Source organism: Ambystoma mexicanum, chromosome 7q (assembly GCF_040938575.1).
Source record: "Ambystoma mexicanum isolate Mex_15411 chromosome 7q, UKY_AmexF1_1, whole genome shotgun sequence".
In the NCBI taxonomy this organism is placed as follows: domain Eukaryota; kingdom Metazoa; phylum Chordata; class Amphibia; order Caudata; family Ambystomatidae; genus Ambystoma; species Ambystoma mexicanum.
The window spans coordinates 595,453,240-595,470,748 of NC_090941.1; positions in this window are offsets into that span (position 1 = coordinate 595,453,240).

Here is a 17,509-nt window from a genome sequence, read left to right on the forward strand (position 1 = left end):
CAAATTACTTGTGTGCAGTGTCCATATCTAATATTCCTTAGTTAATACAATTTCATGAGTACAGGACACGCCTGAATCTAACGTGAGATACCAAGACAAACATCACAAAGACACAGACAAACATGAGGAATAGAGAAGAATAAAAGGGAGAAAAGGGGAATATGCATGAAGAACAACTGAACATCAATAAGCAGAATATATAATAACATTGTTATATCATTGTGGTAAGCATTTAACAATTCATTTTTAATATGCCCTTTTAGGATTTAATTATGAGGTTAACCTTTTATCATTGCTATTAGATACATGATCCATAGATGTATGCCATTTCTTTTCATAGTTAGCAAAAAGTGCAGGCGTGTAAGCTATGCATTTTTCCATTTTATGAATTTTACATAAATGTTACTCCACCATCACTTATCGTGATCTTTTGAAAATCTTGCAAATAGAAACTATCATATGGATTGCTATTAGAATAAATAAATCAAAAATGTTATATGAATCTTTAGTTTTTAATTCATAATACACTATTGGAGAATTGTAAAGGGATAGTGACTTAAACATGCAGTCAGAAAATGTCAACACTTGAAACGAAAATGTCTTTACAAATATACAATCAAAAAACATATGCTTAAATGACTCAGTCTCCAAGTGACAAGACCAGCAGTTTCCAAGCTCTGCAATGAAGGTATTAAACAACAGAGGTCGAAACACGTTTCGGCTGACCACCACTGAGACTAAGAGTTTTCATGGAAATAAACATACACTGTATCAATCACTCTGAGCGTGGAACTTAATCCTTTCCAACTATACCAGTGCAAGGTAGTCAGGTTTCTCTCTCCAACCTTACCTAGAGGTGTGGGCTTCACCTCCACCAACCTGTGACCTTGCATAAATGACTATGAGAGTATCAAGAACGTGGAGTTTAGTGCAGGAGGTTCTGAAACTAGAGCCCACTCCTTTTCTCGTAGGTATTAAACAATGTCTAGTGCTGAGATGAATTCTTGGTTCAGAAACAGTTGAACAAGATGTAGGATGGGTGATATTGGAAGCAATGCTGCAGAGGAAAGTGTTATCCCTGCCTAGGTCAGTCCCCATTGTTTGCCATATTATATGAGGTGGGCATGGTCTCACTTCAAACATGGGTGGATTGCAAAGTACTGGAAATGTATGAATTAATTTTTGTTCCTCCACAAGCATCCTTATTCACTAAACTCCAATATAAAAGATTAATGATTTGGAAAGAGAAATGTGATTTGTTTTTAATCAAAATTGGTTCAGCTGTGGAAGAACAGTGTACAGATCCAAGGAAAACAAAGCAAGCATTATTCAGGAATGATTGGATTTTAATTAGAGAAATTGTAATGAATTATATTTGTTTTAATAATCATTTGAGCTAGTCCATTAGACCATATGATATAACTGTACCCTACTTGATGAAGCATCCTTCACATGATTTTAGAAACAATGTTTTCAGATGTAAGCTAACTTTGTTTTTAACGGCTGATGTGGTTGGAGCCAGAGCACGTATTGCATAGGAAAATTGACTGTGCCTATATTGCAGTTCAGAGTTGGAAACCTTGAAACATTTATGTGTTGAGTGCTCAGGTATAATTGAAATCCGTAGGAACAAATTAAGTAGATTTTTACACAGTATTAAAGATATTTCCTCTGATGAATTTTGGGTTCGAATTGTAAATGTTAATGAGATCTCTCTGACGATTGCTGTAATTGAGTTCCGAAAAGAAATGTTATGATATCGTTCTGGATGATTTTTAAGAAATTGTAACGTATGATTCTTAGTTTTTTAGTTGTGTGAAAAGTTGACATTTTTAACTGCATTGCAAAATAAATAGATAAATACATGATAAACAATTTCAACAGAGTTAAAAATGCTCTAGGTGCAAAGAAAGAAAAGCATTTGAGTTATATTTGCTGATGGCAAAATTGCTTTAACCTTAATCCTAATAGAAAACAAAGCAAGCTCCTCAAACACCTTCACAATGTCGATTTCCCTTTGAAATTCAAAAGACTATTTCATAGTAGGTGTTCTGTTTCTTATTGACATTTTGTAGAAATGTGAATCTTTACATAGGTAGGTGGAGCTAATTTGTTTTCTGTTAGGGTTTTAAGTTATCAATACATGTATTTGTTATTTTAATATATTGATTGAAAGCAGGATTAGAAAATGAGAATATATTCTCAAACTCCTGAAATGAAAGAACATTACCACTGGAAACACATTGAAGAATAAGGTTAACACATTTATTTAGCCAAGGTTTCCAAAATATGGAATCTCCCATTAATAGGTATATTTATATTTTTTTAATTTAGTATATTTTATATTTTATATATTTTATATTTTAAATATATATTTTTATTATGCTGTAAATATGACATTGATGGTTATTCCATATGAATAAATAGCTATTCTCTTAGAATAGATGTAGTTATGTAAATTGATTTGGAAGATATAGATTAATTATGATTAAGGATTCAAAATAATTGTTTAATATCACAAAAGAACATACAATCTCCTTCTCCACCAACAATATATTGATCCTTCAAAATAATCACTTAGAAACCAGTTCTGAGCTTGTTTAAGAATGAAAGTCTTATGATAACACCTAAAATCAGGAAATCTAACACCCAAGCCTCATATGGACATTTTAAATTTACTGAGAGAGATTCTCTTTTTATTGTCCCACAAAAACTCTAAACAAATTATATTAATAGTTTTAAATATATATCCTGGAAGAGGGATAGGAAGCATATGTAAGTAATAGAATATTACTGGTGCTAACATCATTTTAATGGATTCCAATCTTCACCAACACGTTAAATATAATGGTGATTAAGTACCCATTCTGCCCAAGGTTTTTGTATATACATATGACTTTGGCATTGCACAACTGTTTTTATTCTGTGAAAATGAGACTGTGAGCACTAATGTGCAAATAGATGACATAATAAGGCCACTCTGTCAGGTGAAAGTTAATCTGCAAAAGGGGACCTTATACCTCTTTTTATATCACACAGGCTAAGGGTGCGACATTGTGCACCACTGGTGTTTGTCACCGAGAGTGCATAACGGGGTGATTCTGCCTCAAGGTGTCTCTTTGCTGCAAGACGTTGGTTCATGCTAAATGCTTTACAATACAGAAGTGATCTTCAGTTGAGAGGTAATCTAAACAGTAAGGGTTTACTTGTCTGCTTGATCGCCCCTTTTTAATAATTGCATGGGATTAGGACTGGGATTGTGGTACCAATTGGCTCACTTTTTCTCCCTGCTGGTCCTACTGGAACTATATGCACCTTTTGGCTTCGGACATCCTATCTTTGTGAAGAGCCTTGCTCTGCTATCGCTTTGCCTTGTCATAACTATCGGGAGTGAGGATGGAGAATCGGACTAAGGCGGTCCATTTAGCAGGTAGTTTGTGCCTCAATCCCGCTTGTTTTGCTGCTTGTTTACCTGCTTGTTTGTCTGTTTGTTTATTTACTGGCCTGTCACATATTATATGGATTCACAATCCCCACTTTTTCTGTGATCTCTTTTCTGGCTAGTATTTGTTAAACTAGCTTATGCTGCATCCCGAACCTAGCTACAGTGCGTCTCTGAGCAGGGGTAGCCTTTGACTCTCTTTCCTTCTCTGTGCTAATCAACTTACCCTTTAGAGTCAGGTCCCCCTTCAACAAAAAAGAGGGTTCCCTTTTGCCCTATTTATCTCTTGCTCCTCGGACAACCCTTTGGCTTTTGGGCACGATCAACTCTTCAACTTCTCTCCCCTTTCCCCTCTTGCTTCTCCACTCTTTTTCACGGTTTACTGTCCTCCTCTCCATTTCCCTATCTCCTCCCCTCCTCCCCTTACTTTCTTCTATGCACTTACTCTATCAGAATTGCCCCTGGACTTAGTATGATAACAACCTCGTCTGTATCGTCCCCCCTCCCCTACTTGTTTTTTTCCCCCGCCACCCCTCCCTCCAGCACTATTTGAAATGTCGTTAGGCCTAGTACGATAGTCGCTCGTTTTGTTCCTCCCCTCCCTTTCTGCACCCCTCTCCCTCACCTTTTGTTTTTCTCCAGCTCTACCACAAATGTCGTCAGGCCTAATACGGTAGTCTCCTGTCTGGTTCCATTTCCTTCCCACTCTCCCCTCCCTTCCTTCCTTATCTATGTATTAACTCTTGCACTGTCTGAAATGTCATCAGGTCGAGCACAATAGTTAATTTCACATCCTTACTGTTCATGGCCTGTAAGAATGTCATTGTATTTTCCCTTATTCCCTCACTTGCCTTGAATCGCTTTGAAACTATCATATCATATCATATCATAACTTAATGGAGAGTGTGAACATCGTCAGCTTCTCAGATGATCTCTACAGAAAACTACTAAGTACCCCTTCCCTTTTTGGGATTAATACACCAACTGTAGCCCTGGACCAGAATCTGCCCTCCAATGACGTCGACACTCTATTTGCAAAGAAAAAGAAACTCATAAGAACAGAATCACCCGGACAGCTGATGCTGGAATATTTAAAAGCTGGTGTGATTCCCGAAGGTCTCCAGGTTAAAAATATACCACAGGTTTTCTTGAATAACCCCATATTCATGACCAAGTTCAGCGGCGTGGGAAACAAGTGCTCACAAGATTGGGTCATCCTTGTGATAGAGACTGCAAAAACCCCAAAAGAAGAACTTCAAACCTTGGAAGAAAAAATCAAAAAGGAAACTGTGATTCCAGACATCAAGACACAACTAGAGAAAATCGACGTATAAATAACCAAATTCCAGAAATTCACCATAGACAAAAAACTATGGAAACTGCAAAACGATATTAAAAATTATAAAGAGGAAAAGACCTATCCTTAAGTTCTGCCCGGTTTTTACAACCAACTTAACCTAAACGCACAGCAAAACAAACACAATCCATGCCCTTTCCAGAAAAAATGTGTAACGTTCTCAAATAGCTCAAATAGCAGCGACTTTGATTCCACTTGCTCAGCACCATCTACCCTCAACAAAGGCCCAAAACAACAATTTTTTCAAGGAGGTGGACAATGAGGCAGACCGAGATAACAAGGACCACATCCAATGAAGACACGACAATGGTCAAACAAACATGGTAATACCAATTTTCAACTTGAGCAACCATACCTCATCCACTGATGAAACTAACATTCGGAGCAAAGGTCTCAGATTCATCCCGACGACTCCAGCAGACAGATTCAATACAGAAGTTGAACTTTGAAAGTTCTTTCCCACCATCAGATTGAGATACTTTTTCAGAGACAGCCCAGGGAAAGACCCACCGACATCTACTGGTCTGAAACCTCCGTCAAAATTCACACCCTTGTCACACATGGTATGGCCTGAAATTCTAGAGTACGAAAACCTCATCCTAATGGAAATCAACCAACTCTTCACAAAACAAATCAAATACCCAGACAACCTTAGCAAAAACTAATGCTTAGCTTTGAAAACTCTGGAATGCAAGCATGACTTTCTCATAAAACCGGCAGACAAAGGAGGAGGGATTGTGTTATGGAGCAGAACGCTCTATAACACAGAAGTTCAAAAACAGCTATCAGATTCTAAATACTATAGGCAAATAAAGACCAATCCTACAACAAGACTGTTGTCAGAGATTGAGAGCTTGATGTGCCATGCTTGGCAAGAAGGTTGGATTGACGAAGACGAAAAGGCCTTCCTCGTCAACCAACATCCGATCCAACCAGCTTTTTTATCTCCTGCCGAAGGTACACAACAATACATCAACCCCTCCTGGGAGACCAATAGTGGCAGGAATTGGGTCTGTACTTGAACCCCTGTCCATCTATATTGATCATTTCCTTCGACGTTTCATTAGTCAAATGCGATCATATGTACAAGATACCACCTCGACAATCAAGAAACTAACCACACTCTCTATCAATCAAGACGACATCCTGATAACTCTTGATGTAGAATCGCTCTATACCAGTATACCCCAACGTGAATGCATTCAGGTACTAGCCACTTACCTAGACAAAAGACCGAAACTGGAACCACCAACAGCCTTTCTATTGGAATGAACCAGAATTACCCTAATGGAGAACTATTTCATCTTTGAAAAAACTTTCTATCAACAATGCCATGGAACCAGCATGGGAGCAATATTTGCCACCGACGTGGCAAATCTCTTTATGGATTCTTTTGAAATGATCTCGATCTATGACAACTCCCCTTTGACATCTACATCGGTTGCTGGTTCCATTACATCGACGATGTCCTCATGATCTGGAAAGGCAATGAAACACAACTTTTTGAATTTCTCATCTGGTTGAATACACAGAACTGCTTTAAATTCACCATGCAGCAAGACAAAACATTGATACCCTTTCTTGACCTAACTATCTATAAACCACTACCAACACATTGGCAACCACCTTATACAGGAAACCGATATCTAAGAACACACTGTTAGAATTCAACAGCTTTCACCCAGCAGCTCTCAAAGAGAACTTACCCTTTGACCAATTCCTTCGACTAAGATGTCATTCTACTACCCCAAGAGACTACGATTGCACAAGCCTAGAGCTCTCCACCCGATTGAAGGCAAGAGGCTACCCCGGACATATCATTCGCAGAGCCCATAAAAGAGCAAAGATACCAGAAGTGAGTCTGGCCTTACCCCTACGCCACGTGTCAATCTCAAAGACAAAATCACCTGTGTGACTAATTACACACCCATAAGCAATTCAATAAAAAAAAACATTCTTAGCCACTGTGATACCTTGTATACCGAATCCTTTAAACCTCCAAAACCACTTTTTTCATTCAAACGCAGTAGGAACCTCAAAGACCGTTTGGTACATACCTACGAAGAACAGGGTCCAAACAACAACTGACACTGTGGAATCTACCCCCGTCAAAGGCCACCACAGATGTGGAGCTTGCTTCGTCTCCTGCCTCACTAAAGATCTGCAAAACATTGACCTGAATGGCAAACTCTGGACATTCAATTTGTTTATGAATTTTAAAACCAAATGGTCAGTCTACGCAATCCAATGCCCATTCAAACTTCTTTAGATAGGCAAATGCAAACGGAAATTTAGACAACGGATTTGTGAACACAGATCGTGCATTAGAAATGCAGTAGCTGATAAACCTATGGTGGCACATTTTCAAGCAGAAAATTCACAGCCATAATGACATCTTTTGGTTTATTCTTCAAACAGCAAGAAACCCCTTTAGAGGTGGAAATAGAGACCTAGCCCTTCGAAAACTAGAAAAGCAATGGATTTATCGTTTAAACTCAGTAAAACAAGTTCTAAATGCGTCAATTGAATGGAACCTCTTTTTCAAGTGACCCTCTTGAGAGATTTTACCACCAATATATTAGGAGATAGTACCAGGCCATTTATCTCAAATTGTTAAAGTACAATACAAATGCCTAGCAATGTGTCACTATAGGTTCTGTTGATGCTGACGCCATACTGTGTTCTAATATTGAATATCAAAGCAATTACTTTTTCTGTTACATTGCCATAAGTTACCCAATTGGCGTTACACCATTGAGAAAATCATGCAGCTGCTTGTAATTCATTTTTTCAGATTTTATTTTCATACATGATGCTACAAAGTTGTTTCAATTATGATTATGAAAACAGTCATCTACCTATGAATGCACTTCCTACCACAACTAATTGTCTTCACATGTAACATTAATATAAGCTCTCCCCTTTTGATTGTACAATATTGCCTATGAATTGTTCCAAATCAAGGTTACACAACTTACGGCCAGCCTGGCACTTTACTGTCTTTGGTCTGCCGCCTCCACCTCCCCATCACATAAGGGGAGACCACATACCCACCTTGGTATGTCCAAATAGCAAACCTGACCTCCAATCACTGCTATTTTACCTTTTGAGTTATTCCAATTACCAATTGCCCAGAAACATTTATGAAAATTAAAAAATGCTTAATGCCTCCTTTTCAAATCATGCATGTCGACCTTTACAGGTCTCAGCAAATCTGCATTAATTTCCTTCACTGCCTTCACATTGACAAGTGTAGGTCAGCATTTGAGGAACAATCATTTTGGTAGAATAAAGTTTTCCATTCAAATAGCCTTCTTCAAAGATAATCTCTACATGCTGCCGCTTCCTTGCGACACGCATGCGCGCAGATGAAACACTGGTCCCGAGCTCCAGCTCCTGACATCAGGTAAACCGCGGCTTGCCTCTTTTGCCCCCGCCTGGTCAGATCCCCCTCTTCTGTGGGTCACGATACGGGTCTCCATCAACCCGCCCCCCATCAGCCCCTGCCACTCTGTCGGCATGGAGACCGCCATTAACACTCATGTCATTGTATCGGCACTGCTAATGTTCACCGCACCTCCTTTTCGTGCACCCTCAAACTTGGTTGTCCCGAGTCACTGATCTGTCAAAAGGTGCCATATTCTAGTTTTTCCACCTAAAAACATCACAGGCACTTATTCAACAATAATTAATTTGTAATTGATCAGCACACAATCACACACGTCCATTTTGGGATTCATAGCCACCAAGCAGTCCACTGAATTTTTATAGGCACACATTGACTTAGACGCTAATTCCCTTGCACCATGCTGACATCCACCATTTCCTTTACCCCAGGTACCGAGCGGCCTCAACAATGCTGTCCCAGCTCACAACTTTGCTTCAGAGCGCAGTGATTTAATCCACTACTCTGTCAATATATAGCATCAACCTCCCTGCAATTGAAAACAGTTATTTCAAGGTATGTTCCATACCCTCTCTCCAACTACCCTTACCAGGATATAATCTTCATAGACTAAATCCTAGATAACTATGTTCACTTCTTTGTAGATCCTAGCTACTGCAGGATCACCTATCCAAACTGCCAGTACCACGGACTGCGTGTCATCACATAATCTCCTTATTTCAAAAGACGACACCACCCAGGTAGATCCTGGACCTGCAGCATTAACAAATTCCCTCTTTTTAACCATGAGTATATTCCCAGATTACCCTTGCCTGACACACATCATGACATCTTTCTTTATAGGTATACACCAATACCTATTTTCATCAACTGTCCTGTGCTCTGTCCTGTAGCCACCTCTCCCATTAATGGTGGCACACGCTAGGATGTCTGTATGGATTCCTTTGACTCCTCCAGAGTCACCATCAATGTCTACCTAAATTGCATTGTCATGGTGCAAGGGCCTCAGGCCAAACTCTGTCTCTTTGATAGGCGTTTCCCTCACCTCATCAACTTCCTCCCTTCCCCAGCTGTCCCCTACTCACCTCCCTTGGCTACCCTGCCCTTTTCCCTTTCCTCCCCTGCCCCATCTCATTCTGCCTCCACACCTTCGCAGGGTGTACCTCTGATTTGTAACCCCTCCCGGAAGGTCTTTAAGGCCAGAAACCTTCTTCATCTTGCCACCCTCAATCCTTGCTCAGCTGTCAAACACTCCTCTGACATCTGCCACCTCCTTGAAGAACTTGATCTCAATGTCCTTGGTCTTACTGAGACTTGGTTCACGGCTAGCTCTGTCATGAGCTTTGACACTCTCCTCCCTGATGGGTACAAGATCATATCCGCCCCCAGATCCACCTGGGCCAGAGGGGGTGTAGCCCTGACCTTCCCTGAGTGGATTCCTACCTCTATCATCCCCACCCAGACCTACTCCTCTTTCAAATGTCTTGTCTGTAGGCTCTGTCTCTCTCCTAGCCACTCCCTTACCATTGCTACTCTCTACCGGCCCCCTGGCCAAGTCACCTCTTTTCTCGATAAAGGGGCTTACCTCATCTTGCCCTCCTGGCTTCTACCTCTCAACTCCTCCTCCTTGGTGATCTCAATATCCATCTTGATTCTCCCTGTTCTTCATCTGTGCTCTTTCGTGACCTTTGCGATTCACTCACCCTCTCTATTCTCACTTCCAGCCCTACGCACATTGCTGGTCATACACTTGATGTCCTGATCTCCTCTGGTCTCCCCCTATCCACACCCCTCATCACTCCTCTCTCCTGGGGCGATCACTCCCTCCTCTCCTCTCTTCTTCCCATCTCCTCCCCTCAAGCCAAGCCTCCCCCAAGACTGCCACCCACCTTCTCGGACATCCGTCCTATGAAACGTGTGTCAGTTGAGGCCTTCACTGCCACCTTCTCACCCCCTCCTCCACTTCAGGCTGACTCACACCCTGACAAAGCCTTGACACTGCTCTACTCGTCTATCACTGCTATTCTGGATGCTCTTGCCCCTGTCATGAGGATCTGTTTGAAGCCCAAAGCCAAGTGCAATTCTTGGTATGACTCTGACCTAGCTACACTTAAACCTAAGTGTAGGGCAGCCGAGAGGAAATGGAGGACCTCCTGCTCACCCTCTGAAAAACTGGCTTGCCGCCTTCTCCAAAGGCAATACCGACTCTCTGTAGGCACCAAGAAATGAGTCCATATTCAAGCCTGTGTCTCCGCGGCTTCGAACAACTCAGCCAAACTCTTTAAAATCTGCAAGGAGCTGGCCAGCCCTGCTGAAGTATCCACTCCTGCTCTGGCCTCTCAGGCTCTTTGCAATGACTTTGTCTCACACTTAATCTCTAAAACCAAGGACATCTTGTCCTTACTCTCCTCCTCTCCCTCTCCTCTCCCTCCCCTTCTCTGCTTGTTGATCCACCCTCAGCTACCCCTCCTCCCTCTTTCTCAGCCTTTCCTCTTTTCTCCCTGATGAGGTCGCTAGACAAGTCCGATCTATGAAAGCCTCATCAAAACAGGTCCACCGCTGTTCCTCTAAAATTATTAAGGACGACATTGATACCCTCACACCAGCCCTTGCAGATTTCTGCAACCTCTCCTTCGCCTCTGGATCTTTCCCTCCCCTCTGAAGCACTCCCTCGTGCACCCTCTCCTCAAGAAACCCACATCCGATCCTTTGTGTCCGGCTAGCTATCGCCCAATTTCCATTTAGTTTAGTTTAGTTTAGTTTATTATTTGTTGATCTGGGATTGTCTCTCTCCGCCCTTTTTTGTGTAAGCTCCTGAAAAAGCTTGCCATCTCTCATCTTAACCTTCATTCTGACTCCGTCGGCTCTCTCCATGACCACCAATCAGGCTTCAGAGCTGCCAGAAGTACGGAAACTGCTCTCCTGAACATCCGTGAAGACCTGCTCTCCAACCTTGACTCAAACACTCCCTCTGTCCTTATCCTACTTGATCTCTCCTCTGCTTTCGATACGTTCAACCACACCTCCCTGCTCAACCGTCTCTGTGATAACCTGGGTATCACTGATCAGACTCTGGCCTGACTGACCTCCTTTCTCTCGGATCGACCCTCCCAGGTACAACTGGAATCCTTCCTATCCGCTATCTCCCTCTCTAACTGTGGTGTTTCCCAGGGTTCTAACCTCTCACCCTGGCTTTTCAACCAATACTTGGCAACTCTAGCCTACTGCATTTCCAGCTTTTTCTCTAACTTCCAGTGTTATGCTGATGACACCCAACTCATTTTCAGGCTTCCCTCGGCCACCTCATCCCCTTCCCTCTTCTCTGATTGTCTAATCGCCATTCAAAATTGGTGTGCCGCCAATGATCTGTGTCTAAATGCCAAAACAACTGAGATCCTCCTCATTGGCTCACCCTCTCCATCCTTCCCCCTCATTCTCTGGCTGGCCTCTCTTGGCCCTCCGCCTGCCCATACATGCGAAGCTAAGAACTTCGGGGTCATTTTTGACTCCACACTTTCCTTCTCTGCACACATCTTTGACGTCTCTAAAGAGTCTAACTTCCTACTCCACCTCCTTAGAGGTACTCTTCCTTTCCTCTCCTTCGCTCCTTCGCTCAGAAGCTCACTGTCTCCCAAGCTCTGATTCTCTCTAGGTTGGACTACTGTAACAGCCTCTTTCTAAATCTATCTGCCTCCACCCTCTGCCCTTTACAACTAATCCTGAACAGGACTGTGAGACTTGTCCTTGGCCTCAAGCACTGGGATTGTCTCTCTCCGGCTCTGAAATCCCTTGATTGGCTCCTATTGGATGCAAGGATTAAGTTCAAAACCCTCTGCATTGTCTAAACGGTCTTCTGGGGCCTGGGGACACAATACCTGCACTAGGAGCCAGTCAAGAGATTTCAGTCCTGGAGAGATACGATCCCTGGGCTTGAGGCCAATGACAAGTCTTGCAGTTCTGGATCAGTTGCAGAGGGCGGAGAGTAGAGGCAGGCAGATTTAGATAGAGGCTGTTACAATAGTCCAGCTTAGAGAGAACCAGGGCTCTGGAGACAGTGAGCTTCTGGGGGAAGGAGAGGAAAGTAAGTATACCTCTGAGGAGGTGCAGCTGGTAGTGTGACTTTTTATAGATGTTGGAGATGTGAGGAGAGGAGAGTGTGGAGTCGAAGATGACTCCAAGGTTTTTTGCCTTGCAGGTGGCAGCAGGAAGAGGGCCAAGAGAGGCTGGCCATAGAGCTGCAGGGAAGGAAGGAGCGGGTATGCCGATGAGTGGAATCCCAGTGGCATTAAGATAACACCAGTCATGGATGGCAGACAGACAATCAGAGATGAGGGAAGGAGAGGGTAGCCTGAAAATTAGCTGGGTATCATCCGCATAGCACTGAAAGTTGGGGCAAAGAGCGGTGATGCGGTGGGCAAGGAGTGCCAGGTATTGCTTGAAAAGCCAGGGAGAGAGGTTAGACCCCTGGGGGACACCACAGGTAGAGATAAAGATATCGGAGAGGAAGGACCCAAGTTGGACCTGTGAGGGTCGGTCGGAGAGGAAAGAAGTCAGAGCCTGACCAGTGATACCAAGGTTATCACAGAGACAGTTGAGCAGGATAGCATGATTGACAGTGTCAAAGGCAGAAGAGAGATCAAGTAAGATGAGGACGCAAGGGGTGTTGGAGTCAAGGTTGGAGAGGAGGTCTTTACGGATGTTTAGGAGAGCAGTTTCTGTGCTTCTGGCAGCTCTGAAGCCAGACTGATGGTCTTGAAGACAACCAAGAGATTCAGTGTGGAGATTAAGCTGGGAGATGGCTAGTTTCTCCAGGAGCTTGGCCAGAAAGGGAGTGAAGGGCGATAGTTAGCTAGGCAGGAAGGGTTGGCAGAGGGTTTCTTAAGAAGAGGGTGCACAAGGGAGTGCTTCAGGGGGGATGGGAAGACTCCAGTGTTGAAGAAGTGATTGCAGAAATCAGCCAGGGCAGGAGCCAGGGAATCGATGTGGTCCTTGATAGTTTTGGAGGAGCAGAGGCGAACCTGTTTCGACAAAACTTTCATAGATCGGACTTGTCTAGAAACCTTTGCATTGTGCACAAGGCTTTCTGGGGCCTGGGTCCAAAATACCTTCACCTATCCCTCTGTAGATACCGCCACTCTCGAGCCCTTTGCTCCTCTACCTCTAACTCCCTCAGGGTTAGTCGCTTCTCAAAGAAACGAGTGAGGGGCAGGTCTCTGTCTTCTGCTGGGGCCTCCCTTTGGAACTGCCTCCCTGCCATCCTGAAACTTGAGGAGGACCATCTACAGTTCCGGAAGCTCCTCAAGACCTTCCTCTTCGCCTCTGCCTATGCCCCTCTTCTCCCCTGTTGATATGTTTTCTCACTCGGCAATGCGCTCCTGGCCACCCCCTGTCCTTGAGCCCAGGTACCTGCTCACCCTTGCCAACCTCCCGCACTGCCTCTTGGCCATCTCTTGCACTGGGGCCTGTATCAGTACCAATACAGTCCCCCCCCCCCACTTTTCCTCTGCACTTATAAGATACACCCTGTATGACTAACCTTGCACTTTGCCACTAATAGGCTGCACTACCACTGTTCTTGATCACCTTATTTATTTATTTTATTTACTAACTTATTATTTATCCTCATTTCTCTCCTAAACTCTGCACTTTCCACTTTCTCCCCCCTCCCATGCACTATCCCCCTTTTTCCCTTCCCCATGCACTTGCGCATTCCTAATGTCACTGGGCCTAGTACGATCGTTTGTTTTTGTTTTCTCCCCTGTTTCCCCTTCCCTTTGCCTGGTCGCGCTCTGAAACACCTGTGTATGAGTTCGGTATGAATAAAATATATCATATCATAACTTTGTCCTGATGACAGTTCGGTCCCTTCAGATAACTGGCTCTCATCTTTCAACATCTGTTGGTTCTTATTTTTGCTCTGAACCAGAAACACCCATTGTTTTGCGTCGACCACAATTGCGTACATCTACTATCGAGTAGTACATGAAAGTACACAAAATATTCTGCTACTAACCCACACAAAATGTGTAGTTAATTGTGTAATTGTACCTTTTGCTTTGTTTTAAAATCACTGCTAGTAGGCCTCTTGTTCACTGGCTTCCTTTTTAGATGTTTGTCCAGCATTTAATTAAAATGGTTTCTATGGATTCACAATCCCCCCTTTCCCATCCCCACCCCCGCATCCCGAACCTAGCTACAGTGTGTCTCTGAATAGGGGTACTCTTTGACTCTCTTTCCTTCTCTCTGCTGTAACATATTATACACGCTGCATTCCCACTTATTTTTCCTGGTGTATGGGATAAGGCTTTCTCCCAGCTGTTTAGCCTTTTTTTGTGCATTTTACTTTACTGGTTTACATTGGTTTATATTTTAAATTGTTGTTTCCCATGCAATCAGAGTAACTATTACTACTGTATTAATTGCCCTATTTGACTCATTATCTTCAGGGCTGTCCCATTGGAACACTGGTTAATCTTGTCATTGTGCACTAGCCATGTCCAGAAGCAAGGCCAGAGCCTCACCCTTGCTAAGAGAAATACCTAAGAAAATATATAAAATGTTTGAACCTTTTAATGAAGTCAATGTTTTACTTAATGAGACTAAGGGCCTCCTATAGGATATTAATGGTGTAGGTGCAAAAAGTGGTTATACCCCCAAATAAGTGTGCACCAAACAAGAATGTTAGATCAAATTGTTTGGCGGAGAGTTGGGAAATCGGAATTGTGAGTGAATCAGAAATTAATCATAGTTCTACTCTAGTTGGTTCAACCACAACCCCCCAGCGTCCCAAGTCAAGCTCAAGCGGCAGCAAAGAGACCCCTTGTGAGATTTTAAGGTGGGGAAAAGGCAAGGCCAAGAGTGGGGTTGGGACTACATGCTCCTTACTATGTTGTTGGTGTCAATAAACTATCTATTAATAATGTAGTTGACCTGCACTCTCCCTGGGAGAGCAAATCTAACAACACACCACAAGTACACAAGCTGGCTAGCGGGGCAGGGGCAGGGGAAGCCCCCAAACCGATCCCATATAGGACCCCCTTGGCAGGTTAGGGCGGTAAGGGATTACCGGCACCGGTCCCCTTACCGGTGCCGGTAATCCCTTACCGCGCACCTCGTAATGAGGCCCAATGTAATGTATGTTTAAGCTAAGGAGATGGCAAAATGTCAGACTGTTGGGTACATTTTCGGAAGTGTTTTTTAAAGAATTTAAGAAAGGGACGATTGCAATGATTCATACTCTATGGTCTCCCAACTGACGTTCTATTTGCAATTGCCTGTTCGGTAACTATTTGGCCATACACTGCTAAAGTGTGCCCTCTTTTGCCCTTTTGAAAATATTTGCTATGGACATGAGTTATATATAATCGACTGCCTTACTGCAGTAGTGGATTATGGTTTAACCTTTCTCATAGAGGGTGGCATCTTGAAAATCTGTTGTCATCCCTACCAACCTGCATGCTGAGGGTATGGGGTAGTCACTTTGCCTGAGTCCAGGAGCGTACTGGAGGTCTGGACCCTACACATTACATCAGGTCTCTAGGGCAGAAACAAACGAGAAGCTTTAGCAGTGCAAATAAACCAGGAAAAGATATGAAGGAAATAGTAAGGCACCCCATACCCAACTGAGAGTGTCTAGGGGCCTTTCTAAACAGATCACCAATGGCAGTGAAGGAAATGGATCTGCCCCATTATGGGAGAACATTTCCCTTTACTATGAGACATTAGGGCATTAATTCACAACTTTAAGGAGAAATTCGATGAGCCATAGACTAGCTTTGGTACAACTTTGCAAACTGGCAGCTTTCCGACCAGAAACTGTCACAGAAGCATTGTCCCTCAGCAGAATATTTTTCTGCCAAGAATTCATTATTTATGTTTCTCAAGCTCATAGTTCAATCAATAAATGGATGAGAAAGGGAAGCTTGCCCAGACAATTTCCAATATCGAATTCACACATTGGGAAAGGAAACACTGTAGGCTTAGCAGAAGCAATGCAGGGGAAGAATACTGAGCAAGTACTGACCTCCACAATGCTGACTAGTCCAGTTAGAGACTTTGTACAAAGCATACCCAGGCACACTTAGTGAAGCTAGCCAATCCCATCTCTCTTTCAGTTACTACTCACAGTTGCAGACTGTCAGAGAAAGGAACACCTAAGGGGAGGAGGGAACACATTACATTAGATAGTTAGACCAAAGTGGAAGGCAGTGGTGAGATCAGAATAGATAGAGGTAATAGTAGTAATAGCCATGCAGGAGGTGATGATAACTGATGAGGGGTGGTTATGCAATTGGTAGTAGAAGGTTTGGAGGGCTGCCTATGTTGTGGTAGGAGGCAGAGCATGAGGACACCCCAAGACAGTAGAGACAAGGTGGTGGCAAGAGGAGCAGTTCAAGGTACCATTGTGTTGGATAACAATAAACATCTATTATCTGTCATCAGCACCGAAATATCCCTGCTGGTTTGAACATGCACTCTACAAATACGACTGGTATGCTATTCTACATTATACTGTGTTATGTGATGCTATGTTATGTTACTGTGGTATAGATCATTTGGTAGTGAGAGGTACAGTGCAAGGTAGTAGAAAGTAGGCGATGATAAGGAGATCAGCCCAATTTCATAAAGATGAAGTGTTGGATAGAAGGACCCTGCCTGATGATAGAATGGATGTGGCAGTGAGAAGAACAGGACAATATGTCAGTGAATGTTATGTAAAGCACCAAAGCCCTAGGACATCCAGGCGCTGAGCAGAGAGACAGAACCATGAGACATAGATTTACAACATCTCAGGTTTCTTTACATAAACAATATAGTCCACATGGGTGTCCGCATTCAGGTTATCCTCCATGTATGTACCTAGAGTATTCACTTTAGTAGCTACTAAAATCCGGCTACCCTAAATCAGAAAACTGGAGAAGACCCGGCCTTAGCTCTCCCTAGCCTGTTTGGACCCATAGATCCTCAATTCAGTTTTCCTGGCGTTTAAACACAACCAATTCGTAGACACCCCATTTTTTTTATAACCAGATAGATATTATTTAACCTCTCCTAGTCCTCTGCATAGTTCCCACAAATTTCCATTGATAGCTGAAATTCAGCATAGTTAGTGAAGGAAAAGCCTAGTCTCTCTAACTCCAAACACAAAGGTTGCATGTATATATTAAATAGCAATGGAGAGAAACATGCCCCCTGCGGGACTGCGCAGACAATGTGCTCCAAGTCACACTAGGTATCTCCCCAATACACCCTAGCTCTGCATCCCTCCAGTAACAACCTCATCCCCCTTCCCGCCTTCCCCGAG